Genomic DNA, 16,939 nt, shown 5'->3' on the forward strand with positions numbered 1-16,939 from the left:
GCAAAAATATCACGCCACAACAGAGGCGACTAATAATTAAGCACCAGTCAGCCGACTGTTTTATGTGGGTTGGACCATTAATAGTTGCAACTGTATCTGGCAACTAGTACAAAATGGATACACGTTTCAAAGTTCTACTGTACCTCAAAGTCGTCACCAGCATCGTGCATAGCCCTTTGGAAGAGAGATGGAAATCGTGGCGCCCGTTGTGTTGATCGAATGGAGCCGTCTGTTGCCCAGCGAATCTCTCTAACAGTTGTAAAGCTGTCTGGCAAGAAGTGCTTCCTTCATCTGAGGGACCATATCAAAGTCACAACGGCTTGAGTCTGGTGAGTATGGATGATGATGCAGCACTTCCCAGCTCCATCGAACAAATCAGTAGCAGCTTGCAGTGTATGCACCCGATCACTATCGAGCAAAATAATGTGTAGGTTCTGGAGAAGGTCCCACCAATTCTTTCTGAAAGCTGGTAGCAGGTTAAGTTCCCAAAATTAACAGTAATACAGAGCATTAAAGGTCTCTCGTGCGGGAACGCTATGCGTTAGGATGACACCAGCACAGTCGTACACGACAATTACCGTAACATGCGCTCTTCTAACGAACTTTCGATCGTCTTTGTGATCCGCAGTGACGTCAGTGGTGTAATTACCTCATTGCTTTGAGTGACGTTTGGGTGTGTCACATAGGATTTGGCCAGTGATTCATACAGTGTAATTTTACGAAGTAAAGAAGCTTCTGCCAACCCAGCTAACCATGAGGTCTAACACACTGCTTCCCGACCGGGAATCTACCCGGCGGATTAGTGTCGAGGTGCGGTGTGCCGGCCAGCCTGTGGATGGTTCTTAAGGCGGTTTTCCATCTGCCTCGGCGAATGCGGGCTGGTTCCCCTTATTACGCCTCAGTTACACTATGTCGGCTGCGCAAACACTGTCTCCACTTAAGCGGACACCATAATTACTCTACCACTCAAGCATTTGGGGTTACACCTGTCTGGTATCAGACGTTCCCGGGGAAGGGGGGGGGGAAGGGTTCACTGGGGGGAGGGGGGGGGGGCAACCGTACAATAACCCTGGGTTCGGTGTGGGGCAGCGGTGGGGTGGGGTGGACTGCTTTGACCTGATGTGGGGTTGTTAACCACTGAGGGCTCTCCGTCTCTCCGTACTTTCTAGGTCCCCAGTTTAATACACAATACATAAGGAAACTTCTAAGTTTCATATCAGGGCACACTCCGCTGCAGAGTGAAAATCTCATTCTGGAAGCATCCCCCAGGCTGTGGCTAAGCCATGTCTGCGCAGTATCCTTTCATTCAGGAGTGCTAGTTCTGCAAGGTTCGCAGGAGAGCTTCTGTAAAGTTTGGAAGGTAGGAGACGAGGTACTGGCAGAAGTAAAGCTGTGAGGACAGGGCGTGAATAGTGCTTGGATAGCTCAGATGGTAGAGCACTTGCCCGCGAAAGTCAAAGGTCCTGAGTTCGAGTCTCGGTCCGGCACACAGTTTTGATCTGCCAGGAAGTTTCATATCAGAGCACACTCCGCTGCAGAGTGAAAATCTCATTCCAGGAATCTTCTGCTTTACGACCACAGCGTTCCAAGAGGTTGTCGTATCGTAGCCATTTCTGCATTTCCGTCAAATCATACACAAGTCAAAGTGATGCACTTTTGCTCACGCCCTGGTGTTCCTTTAGAATGTGAAACACAGCCGTATGCGCTGATCCCGTCTCTCGGAACAGGCCGTGAAATTTTCATATCGATCACTGCCAATGCCGCGGAAAGAGAAGATACTTGTTCTTCACTGGCATGGGGGCGACCCGGTCTACGAATATCTGTCAGATTTTGGCGTCGCTCGTGGAAAGCTTTCACGCACCTTGCCACTGTTCTGTAAGGCACTGGTAATTCCTTGATGACACTGTCGTTCTGTGCGTTCTCTGGCACATTCATTTCGAAAACATCATGACAACAGTACATTATACCATCCGTTACACGGTTCTGTCCTTCTTTTTTGTGGGAAGGAAGAGTCGATTTGGGCGGGGGCAAGGTAGTTGTATGTAACTGAAGTCTCGTATGAGGAACGTCACTTGATCCTGTTGCGTTGCATCTCTGGAATAAGAAGTCTTACAGACAAATACGGGAAACCCCGGCGCAGGTGCTGCGAGCGCCTCGTCCTTGGAGGGACCACCTCCTGAGCAACCGCTGCCCACGGGTGTCCTCCGACTCTGGCGTTGGCAGACCTCCTGCGGTGAGCAGACTCGCAGCCTGCCACGGTTTAACCTCTCGTTTAACACGCCGGGCTCTCCCACCCTACTAGCCTCCTCTCAAAAGACACAGCTGGAACCAACTCGGTGATAACAGAGCTGCGTCATCACACACCCAACAGCGCTTTCGTCTCGCTGTGAACGTCCTCGTTAAATATCTCACTGAACTCTCTGTGAGCGTCTGTGGAGGAAAAATCGTGAACCTTCCTGTGTGTGAAGTAGCCCACGTCACACTCTTGAATGAAGTGTGGCGTTAGGAAACAAGATGATAACTACCTACAGCAGGCAACCTGAAACGAAATCTGTCTCGCATTAGGCTGGCTTTTTAAAGTGATGTTTTTCCCCTGTAGATGCAAATGTTGACATACGTGATTAACTAAACAGAAAGTGGCTTTTTAATGACATAAAACTCATACCGCAGTTATATCGGATTAGGTCACTATAAAATGTCGAGTTACGCATTGTAGGTCACGAAATTTCGCAAATGTACTAAAAAATTTGCCAGGTGCGAGTAGAGCTCGCGCAATGAGACTTCCGTACGACCTCAATTATGTATAAAGACAGTTCGTCCAGCTCGGGAATCGAGAATCTCGACGATTTTTGCCTGTTATCGACACTGACATTGCAAGATAAAGCTTCCGGGTTAGGTTGGATTGATTTGGGGAGGAGACCAAACAGCGAGATCATCGGTCTCATCGGATTAGAGAAGGACGGGGAAGGAAGTCGCCCGTGCCCTTTGAAAGGGACCTTCTCGGCATTTGCCTGGAGCGATTTAGGGAAATCACGGAAAAACTAAATCAGGATGGCCGAACGCGGTACTGAACCGTCGTCCTCCCGAATGCGAGTCCAGTGTGCTAACCACTGCGCCTAGGTTCCGGAAATTTCAAGACTTTTGAGAATGTTTTAACTTTGCAGACGGATAAAAAATTAGAGAACAAATATGTTTTTCACTTGATATAAAAACAAACCAAAAATATTCTGCTTTTTCCTTTACTTGTACTGTGAAAACTTGCTTCTTTCCAAATTTCATGATTCTAGGTCTCCTATAGATTTTAATTATGAGTCTTGCGAGTATCAGATATGTGACATAAATAGCCGTATGTTCTTATTACAGTTGGCTTAGCAGCTTAACAATTTTACACCACCAAGGGACCACAGACCTTAGTATTTGACGTAAATTTCAATTTGATACCTCTATGAGTTCCTAAGATAAAGCCGTCTTACGACGAATGGACACACAGACATTCGAATAACGATACGGAAAAAAATCTGATTTTTTTTTTCCTCTTCGCCTGTACTGTGAAGCTTTTTTTCTTACCAAATGTCATGATTTTAGGCCAACGGCAAGCACTATATTGGTTTAGACGAGTGAATTGTCGAGTATCAAAGTATCTACATCGACATTTGCGTGGGTACTCTGCAAATCACCTTTAAGTACCTGACAGAGGGTTCATCGAACCACCTTCACAATAATTCTTTAATATTCCAATCTTGTACAGCGCTCGGAAAAACGAAAACCTATATCTTTCGGTGCGAGGTCTGATTTCCCTTGTTTTGTTACGGTGATCGTTTACCCCTCTGTAGGTCTGCATTAACAAAATATTTTTTGCATTCGGAGCACAAGGTTGGTGATTGAAATTTCGTGAGAAGATTCCGCCGCAAGGAAAAACGACTTTATTTTAATGATGTCCACCCCAAATCCTGTATCATTTCAGTGGTACTCTCTCCCCTATTTCGCGATAATACAAAACGTGCTGGCATTCTTTGAACTTTCTGGATGTACTCCGTCAATCCTGTCTGCTAAGGGCGTGAATGGCCGAATCTTTTGATTGCTTTGACTTAGAAGCTTTAGTTTTTGTACCACTAAGGGACCTTAGACCTTAGGATGTGACATACATTTCAACTTCACATGTATGCCCATTTTTGAGATAAAGAAGTATTAACAGACGGACAGACAGATAGTCGGAGAGCAGATGATAAAAAAATTACAAATTAACACCTTTCGGACTTTTTTCCCCTTTACATGTACTGTTAAACCTTGCTGCTTGCCAAATTTCATAATTTTAGGTGAACGGGAAGTACTCTACAGGTTTGATGTGTGCGTTTTGGAGTATCAGACTATGTGACATAAATTTCCGTATCTTTTTACTGCACTGGCTTAGAAACTTAAATGTTTTACATGGCCAAAAGACAGTAGGCCGTAGTATGTGACACAAATTTCAAGTTGATACGTCTAACCGCTCCTGAGAAAACGGGTTTTTAACTTCCGGATAGACAGAAAGACGGACGGACAACAAAGTGATTTTATAAGTGTTTCGTTTTTACCAATGTATGTGCGGCACCCTAAATAAGAGTTGTGTTGAAATGCCAGTAAGCACGTGTTAGAGAACATTCATTTACAACGTGACGGGTTTTCAGCCCTCCTTGTTCGTTCTCGGATGGCTTTGTTAATGTAGATATAGCTGAGAGCGTACCGAGAATATGAGCACTGACCTAGGCGGGGAGAATTCATAATATTGGCTTCAGAATGGCGAATTACTTGTGGAGTCCAAAAGAAAAGTCTCTGAGTACAGTTGCCAGTAGTCAGTGTCCATTAGATGTTTCGCCTTTCTTGATACTCTTAATGCACTGATATGTATGGCAGTGTGATGAGGCAGGATTCGAGTTCGATATGTGAAAAGGTGGTTAGGGTGAGGAGGGGGTGGGGGGTGGGATGGAAGACAAGGCAGCTGGCGCTCCCCTTCCTCCGCTCGGTACGACCGTGGATGTAGCGTGTGCATGGTACATACTTTGATTGCAATACACGCTAGATTAAGCTATTAAGTCGTAAATTTTTTATGTAAACTATTGACACAAATGACGAGAGCTTTACAGCGAATAAGAATAAAATATTGCTAAACTATTCGTTTGGGTCTGAGATGATACATTCAAGCACTACCTTCTGCATCGCGTGTGTTTAAAGTTCACGCGATACATGGTATTACATTGACGAGGATTATACATAGAATATGTTTATAAGTTTCGTAGTTCAGCTGCCCGTTCCGTTACACCGCACCACTTAGTGAAAACAAACAGAATAGAAATCAGGGGTGGCTGAGCGGTTCTAGGCACTGCAGTCTGGAACCGCGCGACCGCTACGGTCGCAGGTTCGAATCCTGCCTCGGACATGGATGTGTGTGATGTCCTTAGGTTAGTTAGGTCTTAAGTAGTCCTAAGTTCTAGGGGACCGATGACCTTAGAAGTTAAGTCCCATAGTGCTCAGAGCCATTTGAGCCATTTGAATGAAAATCAGACATCCACCACATATGACCGATACACGTTACGTTGTCAGACTAAACCATAAGACATTTATTATAACGCAGTCCTGTTCCCAGTTCTCGCTTTCTACAGTAACATGGTTTCTTTCGCTATTACGTCTTGGAAAATGTATATTTGTTCGGTATTTCGTCTGCAAATCGCACAGATAATGACAGTAAATTTACTAAATTCTATTATCTTAAAATGTATACGAAATAGTAAGCTTACAATAAAAAGTAGGTACGCTTGGTTAACACGCAGAACTTACTTATAGGGTAATACACTCACGTTCAGAAAAAAAAAACAGCGTATCTTGAATGGCTCGAGGTAGGACATTAATACACACAGGACATGTACGTTAGTATGTTCTGCAGAAATGATTAGCATTTCAGTCACCTCAGTTCATCACGTGTCTTGTTGCCTAGCAGGAATAGGATCTGCCACGGTCCTTGATAACTTGTTCCATCCGTGATGGCATCGACTACTCTAAAGTGCGAATGGCGTCCATGGTATAGCTATCCATCCTGCATTCACCTGTTTCCAAAGTGCACCTGTGGTGGTTGGCATTCGCCACAGCACTGGATCCGTCATTTCACCATAACTCAGCATATTTACGAACGACGACGATTCCGGTAATCTGGCGGACCAGGACAAAAAGCCGACATCCTGTGACACCAAGGAGTCACGTGTTCTTGCTGGAAGAGGTGGTACTGCATTGTCTTGCTGGAAAATGACGTCTGGGGTGTTGTGCAGAAAGGGTACGGCAAAGGGTCGCACGATGTCATCCACGTAGGTCACACTGGTCACAGCGCACTGGACACCCACCAACTGTGATTTGTGGTTGTACCTAATAACATACCACACCATAAATTGGTGCTGCATGTCTTGGGCGATCGCACTCACTGTGATGCCGCTCCCGTGTCTGCGGCGAACCAAAACGCGGCCATCGTTTTCAGACTGCATCTGGATTCGTCGGAAAACACTATCCGATGCCATTCTGATCCCAGTGACGTTATTCCATACACCATTACCGTCTAGTACGTTTCTGCACATTCGTCAAAGGTAAGGGAAGAAGTGGACAACGCGCGCGTAACTACTGCCGTAATAACGGGGACGGACTGCCACCCCTGACGGTGTACGGTGTGTTGTACCACTGTTCTACTGTTGAGCCAGAGCTGAAGAGGACGCAGATCCATCCTGCGATGCCATTAGGGTGAGGTGTCGATCTTCCCGGTGTGTGGTCTGGGTGGTGCGACCTGACTCATCTCGTCGTGTTCTACGACCTTCCGTGAACCATTCTACACACATCCGTTGCACTGCCATTAATGCTCCTTCTTACAAAGTCACTGATTTGACGGTATGGTTAGAACACTGGTCTGCGAGGCATTCTGCACGTCTACTCAAGTCACACTGATCCGTTACCTTCAGTTTATAGCGACAACGAGAGCAACAGGCACATTTTACAGGTAGGTGATGTTGCGCCGCGATGTCGATGTTGACCTTACACCCGTGGGTCGACATGGTTCAAATGCTAATCATTACTGCAGAACATACTAATGTACATGTCCTGTGAATATGAACGTCCTATCTCTAGTCCTTCAAGGTCTTTGTTTTTTTCTGAACACGAGTGTAATTAATTACTTTTGAATACATTGTGGGAGTATACAGTGATCAGTGTTATTACAAATATTTACTATCAAAAACAGTCTTGATCACAAATTATTTACTCCTGTTTTTGATAGTAAATACGAGTGTGATTTGTTTCACTGTCACTAAACTATTCTCTTAAGGTAACTGGGGAAAATAGCCACAAATTCATGTATAATTAAATAAATAGCGAAAATAATATCAGGATTATGAAGCGGATACGGAAGCTGAAAGTGAATTCTTGACCTTCAGACCGATAATACAAGCAGTCAAGTCATATATCTGTGCAGCTGGCTTAGTGTATATTATCCTGTCTTCGTAATCGCTGCAGCCTGTTGCTAGAATGCCCCCTTGCAACAGGTCAAAGTCAGTCTCTCCGTTCTTCATCTGTAACTTCCCTGCGAACATCTATAATTATTTCCAATACCAACCATTACTCACTCTCAATCTCTGCGACCGATTTAAATTTTCTTCGAGGGTCAGATCACAATGACCTCTATTTTTTATTGATCCCAGATAGAGTCTATCCACTCACCCTAGCAATTCTTCGTGTCAGATAACCAAGTCCTACTTCCTTGTCAGTGACTTTCCTAGCTGACGTCTGCTTTTACGTCTTATCACTAGAATGGCTTAGAGACCCCACTGGATGCCCATCTTGTGTCATGTAGCACTTCTATCACGCGTATTTACAACAGCACCGGTTATCAGACGTGTCTTTCTCATTCAGTTTCCCAAGAAGCGGTAATTGCTATCCATACTCTGCCACTTATTTCTTCCCTTCAATGAACTTTTTGTGCCTTTTTACGCACACGTTAAAAAAGCTTTGACCCTGAGGTTATCTTGCGTACCACGCGGTTATAAAATCAACAAACGTGTTCTACGGGCAAATATTACCCTCGCACTGACGCTTTTACAGCGCGCAACTGCTTGTAAAATACAAGCAAAACTATGGATCATAACTGCTTGAAATTACATTTCGCTGAAAAATATCTGGTGGAAACGGAAGTAATTCAGTGTATTCCGTCCGTAGTTGAAATAGAAGACAGATGCGAGCACCTAGGGCAAAATAGGATCCATAGAATATGTGTAACACCTGTACTATATCACCAAAACAAGAACAACTAAGTTTCGTTCAATTCTGGTTATAAATTATACGTTCTACAAATTATCGGTGTCTTAGGTTTACGATGCTGTGGTTCTTGAGATCGTTAGTGCATCTCAAGGAAAAGGTTTTTGTCACTGAAATCCAGTACCACCTTGTAACTGGATTCTTTTTGAGTTTGTTATGAACTGATTCTGCTTTTACTAGAACTACTTTCCAGTCAGAGTTCGTTTTATTATTTAAGCTAAGTATCCACTCATACTCATCTACTCAGATGAAAAGTGATCTTCGGGGTAGCCGCAGAGATCAGTGTCCCGTATAATACCGCTACGTAATATGGAGAGAGAATCGACCGCTGTGTGCTGGTTATAAAAAGCCATTATTAGAGTATTCACTGCCTTCTTTTTTATTCTGGTGTGAGGATATCGGTCCCTCTAGACCCGTCTAGGCAACGGCCTTGCCGCAGAGGATACACCGGTTCCCGTCAGAGCACCGAAATTAAGCGCTGTCGGGCGTGGCCGGCAGCTGGATGGGTGACCATCCGGGCCGCCATGCGCTGTTGCCTTTTTTCGGGGTGCACTCAGCCTCGTGATGCCAATTGAGGAGCTACTCGACCGAAAAGTAGCGGCTCCGCTCAATGAAAACCATCATAACGACCGGGAGAGCGGAGTCCTGACCACATGCCCCTCCTATCTGCATCCTCAGCTGAGGATGACACGGCGGTCGGATGGTCCTGATGGGCCTCTTGTAGCTTGAAGACGGAGTGCTATATATGTAGACCCGTCTAGAAATAAGCTCTTCATTTTTCATAACATTCGGGGTTTTTTGCGTGTTGTCTGTACATTATTACTGAAAGAACCAGAACCGAGGGTACATTCCCTGAAGCGCACACACTCCTCACGAGGAGCGCATAGCTGTAATGGCTGGGTACTCCACGACTTCCAGGAATATTTCATCACCGCGTTGACATTGCATGGTACACTTGGCTTCGTCACAACGAACATTTCACGACGGGGAAGATGCTTGCAATCATATTCAGTAAGAGTTCTGAAAATCGCAATGATGAATATCCTGGAACAGAAATGCTGCCAGGGCAAACGCTCTAACAGCGTGAGGTGCAATATTTGCGACTACTTACTGATGAAGATTTAGCGAAAGGGAAAGTGTCATCTTTGAGAAACTGTAGGAGGATACACGATGACTTGAGCAGAATTTATATTTGCTGTGATGAACGGTAGATTACCCTATATGGCAGAAAATGTAAGTTAATGAAGATGAGTAGGGAAAACAATCCTGTGATTTTCGAACATAGCGTTAGTAATTTGCTGTTTCAAATGGTTCAAATGGCTCTGAGCACTATGGGACTTAACATCTATGGTCATCAGTCCCCTAGAACTTAGAACTACTTAAACCTAACTAACCTAAGAACATCACACAACACCCAGCCATCACGAGGCAGAGAAAATCCCTGACCCCGCCGGGAATCGAACCCGGGAACCCGGGCGTGGGAAGCGATACCGCTACCGCACGACCACGAGATGCGGGCAATTTGCTGTTTGACACCAGCAGCGTCCATGAGTTATGTTGCCGTAATGTTGCAAAGCAACATGAAATGGAACGAGCATGTAAGGTGTATGGCAGGAAAGAAGAATAGTCCACTTCAGATTATTGGGAGAGTTCTAGGAAAGTGAAGCACGTCTGTAAAAGAGACTTCATACAGAGCACTTTTTCGACCCATTCTTCAGTACTGATGGAGATTTTGGTACCCCCACAATGTCTAATTAAGCTAAGAGACAGAAGCAGTTCAGAGGTGTGCTGCTAGACTTCTTACCGGTAGGTTCGATCACAACGTGAGTATCATGAGAATGCTCGTGAACTGCAATGGTGAACCGCAGGGGAAGGGGGAGGGGGAAGAAGACGTTCTTTCGCGAAACACTGCTGAGGGAAATTTAGAGACAAAATGCAGATGCATCTTCGACAGACTGCAGAACGATTCTACTGCCACCAGCTTACATCTCGCGTAAGGACCTTCGAAACAAGACAATAAAAATCAAGAGCTGTAAGGAAGGACACGGTTGGTTTTTCCTCGCTCCATTTGCGAGAGGAACGGGGAAGACTAGCTGCGGTACAAGGTACCCTCCGTCATGCACCGTATGGTGGCTTGCAGCGTGGGACGTACGACGAAGATATCAGTTAGTGCGGTGAAATTTGGCGTTTATGGGCCGTAGCACAGCGCCGCCTGCAGCGATTCTCCTCGGCTCGTGACCACATCGGTTGGAGCCTAAATGACAGGAAAACCGTGGCCTGGTCAGATGAGTCCCAAGTGCAGTTGGTAAGAGCTGATAGCATGGTTCAAGTGTTACGCAGACCCCACAAATCCATGGACCCAAGTTGTCAACAAGGCACTTTGCAAGCTGGTGTAGGTTCCGTAATGGCGTCGTCTGTATTTACAAGGAATGGGCTGGGTCCTGTTTAAGTTCGGCTACTTGGAGACCATTTACAGCCATTCATGGACTTCATGTTCCAAAACAACGACGAAATTTTTGTGGATGACAATGTGCCTTGTCACTGGGCCACAATTGTTCGCGACTGGTTGGAAGAAGATTCTGGAGAGTTTGAGAGAATGATTAGGCCGCCCACATCGCCGATTAGGCCGCCCACATCGCCCCACATGAATCCCACAAATCATTTACGGGACTCAATGGAGAGGTCAGTCCGTGCACAAAATCCTGGACCAGCAAGGTCTTCGCAATCACGACGGTTATAGAGGCAGCATGGCTCAATGTTTCTGCAGGGGACTTGCAACGATTTGTTGAGTCCATGTCACGTAGAGTTTCTGCACTATGCCGGGAAAAAGGAGGTCCAACACGATATTTGCAGGTATTCTATGACTTTTATCACCTCAGTATATGGACCCCTGGAAAATTCTGAGTCAATGAAAACGTCATGGAAGACAGTGACAGAAATGGAACAGCGCTTAAGACGGACTAACACATATTCTCTTTGTCACACTTAAAGGTAAACGAAATAAACTTTTTGTCCATGTGGATGTCTGTAACATCCCAAGACGTTAAACGGGATGAGGAAGATGGTGACAAGAAGGCAGTAGAAATTCTCAAATGGCTCTGAGCACTACGCGACTTAGCTTCTGAGGTCATCAGTCGCCTAGAACTACTCAAACCTAACTAATCTAAGGACATCACACACATCCATGCCCGAGGCAGGATTCGAACCTGCGACCGTAGCGGTCGCTCGGCTCCAGACTGTAGCGCCTAGAAACGCATAGCCACTCCGGCCGGCTAGAAATTCTCGAGAGATCAGCAGATCTGTTTATTACACACGAGCGTAAATGATACATAAGTGTTGACCATATAGATCTCTGTGAGTTACCATGGAATTATAGGCGTCATCAAATGGTTTAAATGGCTCTGAGCACTATGGGACTTAACATCTGAGGTCATCAGTGCCCTAGAACTTAGAACTACTTAAACCTAACTTACCTGAGGACATCACACACACACCCATCCCCGAGGCAGCATTCGAACATGCGACGTAGCGGTCGCGCGGTTCCAGACTGAAGTTCCTAGAACCGCTAGGCCACACCGGCCGGCTATAGGCGTCATGGGAGGTAATGACAGTAATACGACATCTGTTTATGAGAGAATAACAAATCTTCCGTATGTCATACCGCAAGGCGAGTGAATCAGAATTGCTGTTGATGTGGACCTCCGTGATTTTCCACTCCATTAAAAGCGACATGGAAAGGACCGCAATAGCAGTTCACGAGCGAGCAACAGATCGGTTGGTGTAACAGATGCTGCCTGGGAAGAGGACTTGGCGCGTTTCGGTAAGGCCACCGCCAAGGTCGCGAGCGTGTGTGTGTGTGTGTGTGTGTGTGTGTGTGTGTGTGTCTGGCCACTCTCCCACGCAGCTGCTCTCTACCTCTCTCCCTCTTTCTTTCCTGCCTGCTGCTCGGTTCACTGAACATGCGCAACAACAAAGCCCACAGTTGCCAGGTGTGGCACAGACAGAGGAAAGCACGATCCACAATAGTATGGTGTGCCGCACCTCAAAAGCTTGACATACGTTCACCGGACAAAAATTAGTCAGCAGGCCTGTCGAAGCTATTAACTTCAGGCACATGCGTATTGCACCAAGTGGAAATAAGACACAATTGTGTCGAGAGTGTAGATGATTCTTCAGTGTGTTTATGGAGGAGGTAACAGATTAGTTACCGTATCGTCCGCTGGCTGTAACAGGATATATGCAACGAGTAAGTAAGTAAGTGGCGAAACTGCCAGAGATTATCTTTGAGTACACCTAACGTCATCCTGTGCAGGAAGTGTCACATTCCGCACGTATATCAATGCGGACTCCCAGCAATAACAGTAGCCTCATCTACGAGGGCGTCCTGCAACTTAATGCCTCCGAATTTTGTGTGTCAAACTCTTAAGTCTGTTTAAATAAGAAAAACATTATCAACATTCTGCGACTTTGTTCTTCATGTCTACATATTCCTTTCTCTACATAGTCACACTGGGCGATGAACACATTTATACCAAACGAGAGACTAGTTGCTTGATATTATCACATTATTGACAGCCCGACAACCTCACCTCTGTTGACACCGCTTCATCACTATTAAAGTCAAATTCTGAAAGGTGTCCTTTAAGTTTTGGAAACAGATGAAAGTCTTATGGGACGAAGTATGAACAATACCGAGGATGATCGATAACAGTGAACTCAAGGTGTCATATAGTTGCAAATGTTTCACTGCTCGTGTGTAATCTGGCATTGTTATCTAAAGGAGAAGGTGCTCCATCCGTGAACGAAGTCTTCGAATTTGGAACTCGATTACGGTACTCTGTTTCACAGTTACCGACATAGTTACATCATACATCGCCGGGTTGCTCGCTACAGTTAAGATCCCTCTCGCGGCAGTGGGGTGTAAATATGAAGACATGAAGAATAAAGTTATAAAATTTTAATAGTTTTTGTCTTATTTAAAAAGGTTCAGGAGTTTCACGTAAGAAATTCGGAGACATTACTTTTCAGCACGCCCTCGTTCGTGGAAGGAGCGTCATAAATGCGCCAGAAAGAATATCATGAAGGACTGGATCGAGGAGGGGCAGTAAATGTTTTAATGGAAATTGGTCCTTCTAGTTGAGATTTCACGCATTTTGAATCAGAAGTACTGCAGTTCAGTTTATTGTTATAAATTTTAGGACTTTAACTCGAAATTCTAAACAGCTCGTACACATTCAACAACCATGATAAAACACAATGCTTCACGTGATATGAATAGTTATTAAATATGTTAAAATCAACTACTGTTAACATGTAATGTAGGAATAAAACAATGCTGATAATACACTCAAGTAAAACAGCATAAAAGGAATTTAACTACATTTGTACGTGAATAATTTCCAGTTTATATTATTACATCTGCTACTGGCTGCCTGCAAAGAGCCTGAGTTCGTCGACTATATACAGATGTACAGACACCTAAACCTATTGTTGCTGAACTGTTCTACATTCTTCCCACTGGTAAGTGACTGCCTCAACGATTCTCGAATCTACACATATCGATATGAGTGACCATTCTATTGTTTTCATTATTTTGCTTTATAGTTTCTCTTCATTACGTTTTAGTTGAGCCTACATTCTGCCCACTGGTAAGTGACTGTCTCAACGATTCTCGAATCTACACATGTCGATGTGAGTGACCATTCTATTGTTTTTATTATTTTACTTTATAGTTTCTCTTCATTATGTTTTAGTTGAGCCTTTCATTATCTATATGGAGATAACACTTCTTGTAAGCCTTCTGTTTCATACTTCGGATCTGTTGGCGTCATTTTGATATTCATAGCGTCCACGTATTATTAAAATGCGGAAGTTGTGGAGCTGATTTTTAGATATTCGATGTGCAATCAAATTAATTGAAGCCCATAAATTCGGGTCATTAACAAATGTTCGCAAATCGTAGTCTGTTTGTCTGTGAGGGCTACATCCGAATTTTTCCGTGTCGGTGCCATATTTATGAGGCCTGTAGCCCGCATCTCGTGGTCGTGCGGTAGCGTTCTCGCTTCCCACGCCCGGGTTCCCGGGTTCGATTCCCGGCGGGGTCAGGGATTTTCTCTGCCTCATGATGGCTGGGTGTTGTGTGCTGTCCTTAGGTTAGTTAGGTTTAAGTAGTTCTAAAATCTCGGGGACTGATGACCATAGATGTTAAGTCCCATAGTGCTCAGAGCCATTTGAACCATTTTTTGAGGCCTGTAACGTTACCTTCCTGTATTCCACGGTACAGTTCTCACGTCCAGGGAAACGCATGCAGAACATTTGCAAGCACTCACATAGTTGTACAAGCTATCAGACTTGAGTCTCAATTAAAATCTTTGGTGGCCCTGCTGTAGCTTGTCATACGCTGGGAATATCCACGTGAACTGGGCCTTGTTCTGACACGGATTGTGGGGCACCGTCTCCTACATCTACAGGTCTGTACAATCCGCGTCACGCTGAACATCAACTCTTAGCAATGTACTTGGAATTGGTACATGATCTTATGACGGAGATGACTTAATAGCTTGTCTGGCGAATTCACATTGTAGATTTACAATTAGTAACGATAAGTATTTGAGTAGCAGAAAAATCAGTTTGAAATAAAATCAGATTCCGGTAATTTTTACTATTAATATTTTGTTTTAATTCCTATGATTTTATTTTTATGTTTAAATCCAACACGCTTCGGAGCTACGATTTTATTTTCAAGGACTACCCTGACATTACATTACATTTACAGTTTATTGCCTAGCTGTAAATGAACGAGACTGTTGTTAGTTTTACCAGAAAAATATCTCACACGAGATTAACGAACAAATAAGGTCCTATTGGTAGTTTTCTAGTAAAAAAAGAAGAAACTTAAGTTCATGAAAGACGCACAGTGTTGCAGATTCCAGAAAATCAATCATTTCCTGAACGCAGTTCGCATTTGGTGCAGCACAACTCGCAACTCTACTGGTATCTGGCAAGCATTTTTTCATTTGTGAGGGCGATACCAATTTGTTATGGTCATCTGACCGATACACAAATGCCATTCTCAAGATGTTTCCAACTGATTGCCTGAAAACGTATCATGCAGTCCGGAAGCCAAGATATTTTAGACGTCGTCTAAAACCGTTCATAGTTCTGCTCGTCTAGGGGTAGCGTATTTGATTCATAATCAAACCCTCTTCTGCCCCGGGTTCAAATACCGCCACTGCTTAAATTTTGATTAATTATCAGTATTGGCGGCCGAAGAACTCATGCATTCTGCCAACGGCCTTGCCAAAGAGGGCGAAGGAGCGGACAGGGCTTCAGGGCACACTCTTGTGCTAGTGGTGGGAAACTGCCCCTAAAGGCGGAAGAACCAGCAATGATCAATGGCATGAGGATGCAGAAGGTTATGGAAACCACTGCATTAAATACAAGTAACGTGTATCCACAGGACATGTGACCTGTAATTGAAGAAGTGTCATGATGACCTCTCCATTGGCAAAAGATTCCGGAATAGTCCCCCATTCGGATCTCCGGGAGGGGACTCCCAAGGGGGATTTTACCATTACAAAAAGACTGAACAGTCAACGAAAGGATAACGTTCTACGAGTCGGGGCGTGGAATGGCAGAAGCTTGAACCTTGCAGGGAAAATAGAAAATCTGAAAATGGAAATGCAAAGGTTCAATCTAGATTTAGTAGGTGTCAGTGAAGTGGAAAGAAGACAAGGATTTCTGGTCAGATGAGTATAGGCTAACATTAACAGCAGCAGAAAACTGTGAACAGTTCAATGACAGGGTTGTTCGTATCAGAATCGACAGCAAACCACACCGCCAACGATAGTTCAGGTATACGTACCGACGTCGCAAGCTATAGATGAAGAGATAGAGAAAGTGTTTGAGGATATTGAAAGCGTAATACAATATGTAAAGGGGGATGAAAATCTAATAGTCATGGTGGACTGGAACTCTGTTGTAGGGGAAGGAGTAGAAGAATAGGTTACAGGAGAATATGGGCTTGGGACAAGGAATGAGAGAGGAGATAGACTAATTGAGTTCTGTAACAGGTTTCAGCTAGTAATAGCGAATACTCTGTTCTATAATCACAAAAAGAGGAGGTATACTTGGAAAAGACCGGGTGATACGAGAAGATTTCAGTTGGATTACATCATGGTCAGACAGAGATTACGAAATCAGATACTGGACTGTAAGGTGTATCCAGGAGCAGATGTAGACTCAGATCACAATATAGTAGTGATGAAGAGTAGTCTGAAGTTCAAGACATTAGTCAGGAAGAATCAATACGCAAAGAAGTGGGATACAGAAGTACTAAGAAATGATGAGATACGTTTGAAGTAGATACAGCAATAAGGAATAGCGCAGTAGGCAGTACAGTTGAATAGGAATGGACATCTCTAAAAAGGGCCATTACAGAAGTTGGGAAGGAAAACATAGGTACAAAGAAGGCAGCTGCGAAGAAACCATGGGTAACAGAAGAAATACTTCAATTGATCGATGAAAGGAGGAAGTACAAAAATGTTCCGGGAACCTCAGGAATACAGAAATACAAGTCGCTGAGGAACGAAATAAATTAGAAGTGCAGCGAAGCTAA

General features: G+C 44.4%; 1 pseudogene; it reads left to right on the forward strand.

The window, feature by feature from the left end:
- The first annotated feature begins 8,742 nt into the window (after positions 1-8,742).
- On the forward strand, positions 8,743-8,860 carry LOC126482465 (5S ribosomal RNA; annotated as a pseudogene).
- The last annotated feature ends 8,079 nt before the right edge of the window (positions 8,861-16,939 follow it).

Source organism: Schistocerca serialis, chromosome 5 (genome assembly GCF_023864345.2).
Source record: "Schistocerca serialis cubense isolate TAMUIC-IGC-003099 chromosome 5, iqSchSeri2.2, whole genome shotgun sequence".
Lineage (NCBI taxonomy): Eukaryota > Metazoa > Arthropoda > Insecta > Orthoptera > Acrididae > Schistocerca > Schistocerca serialis.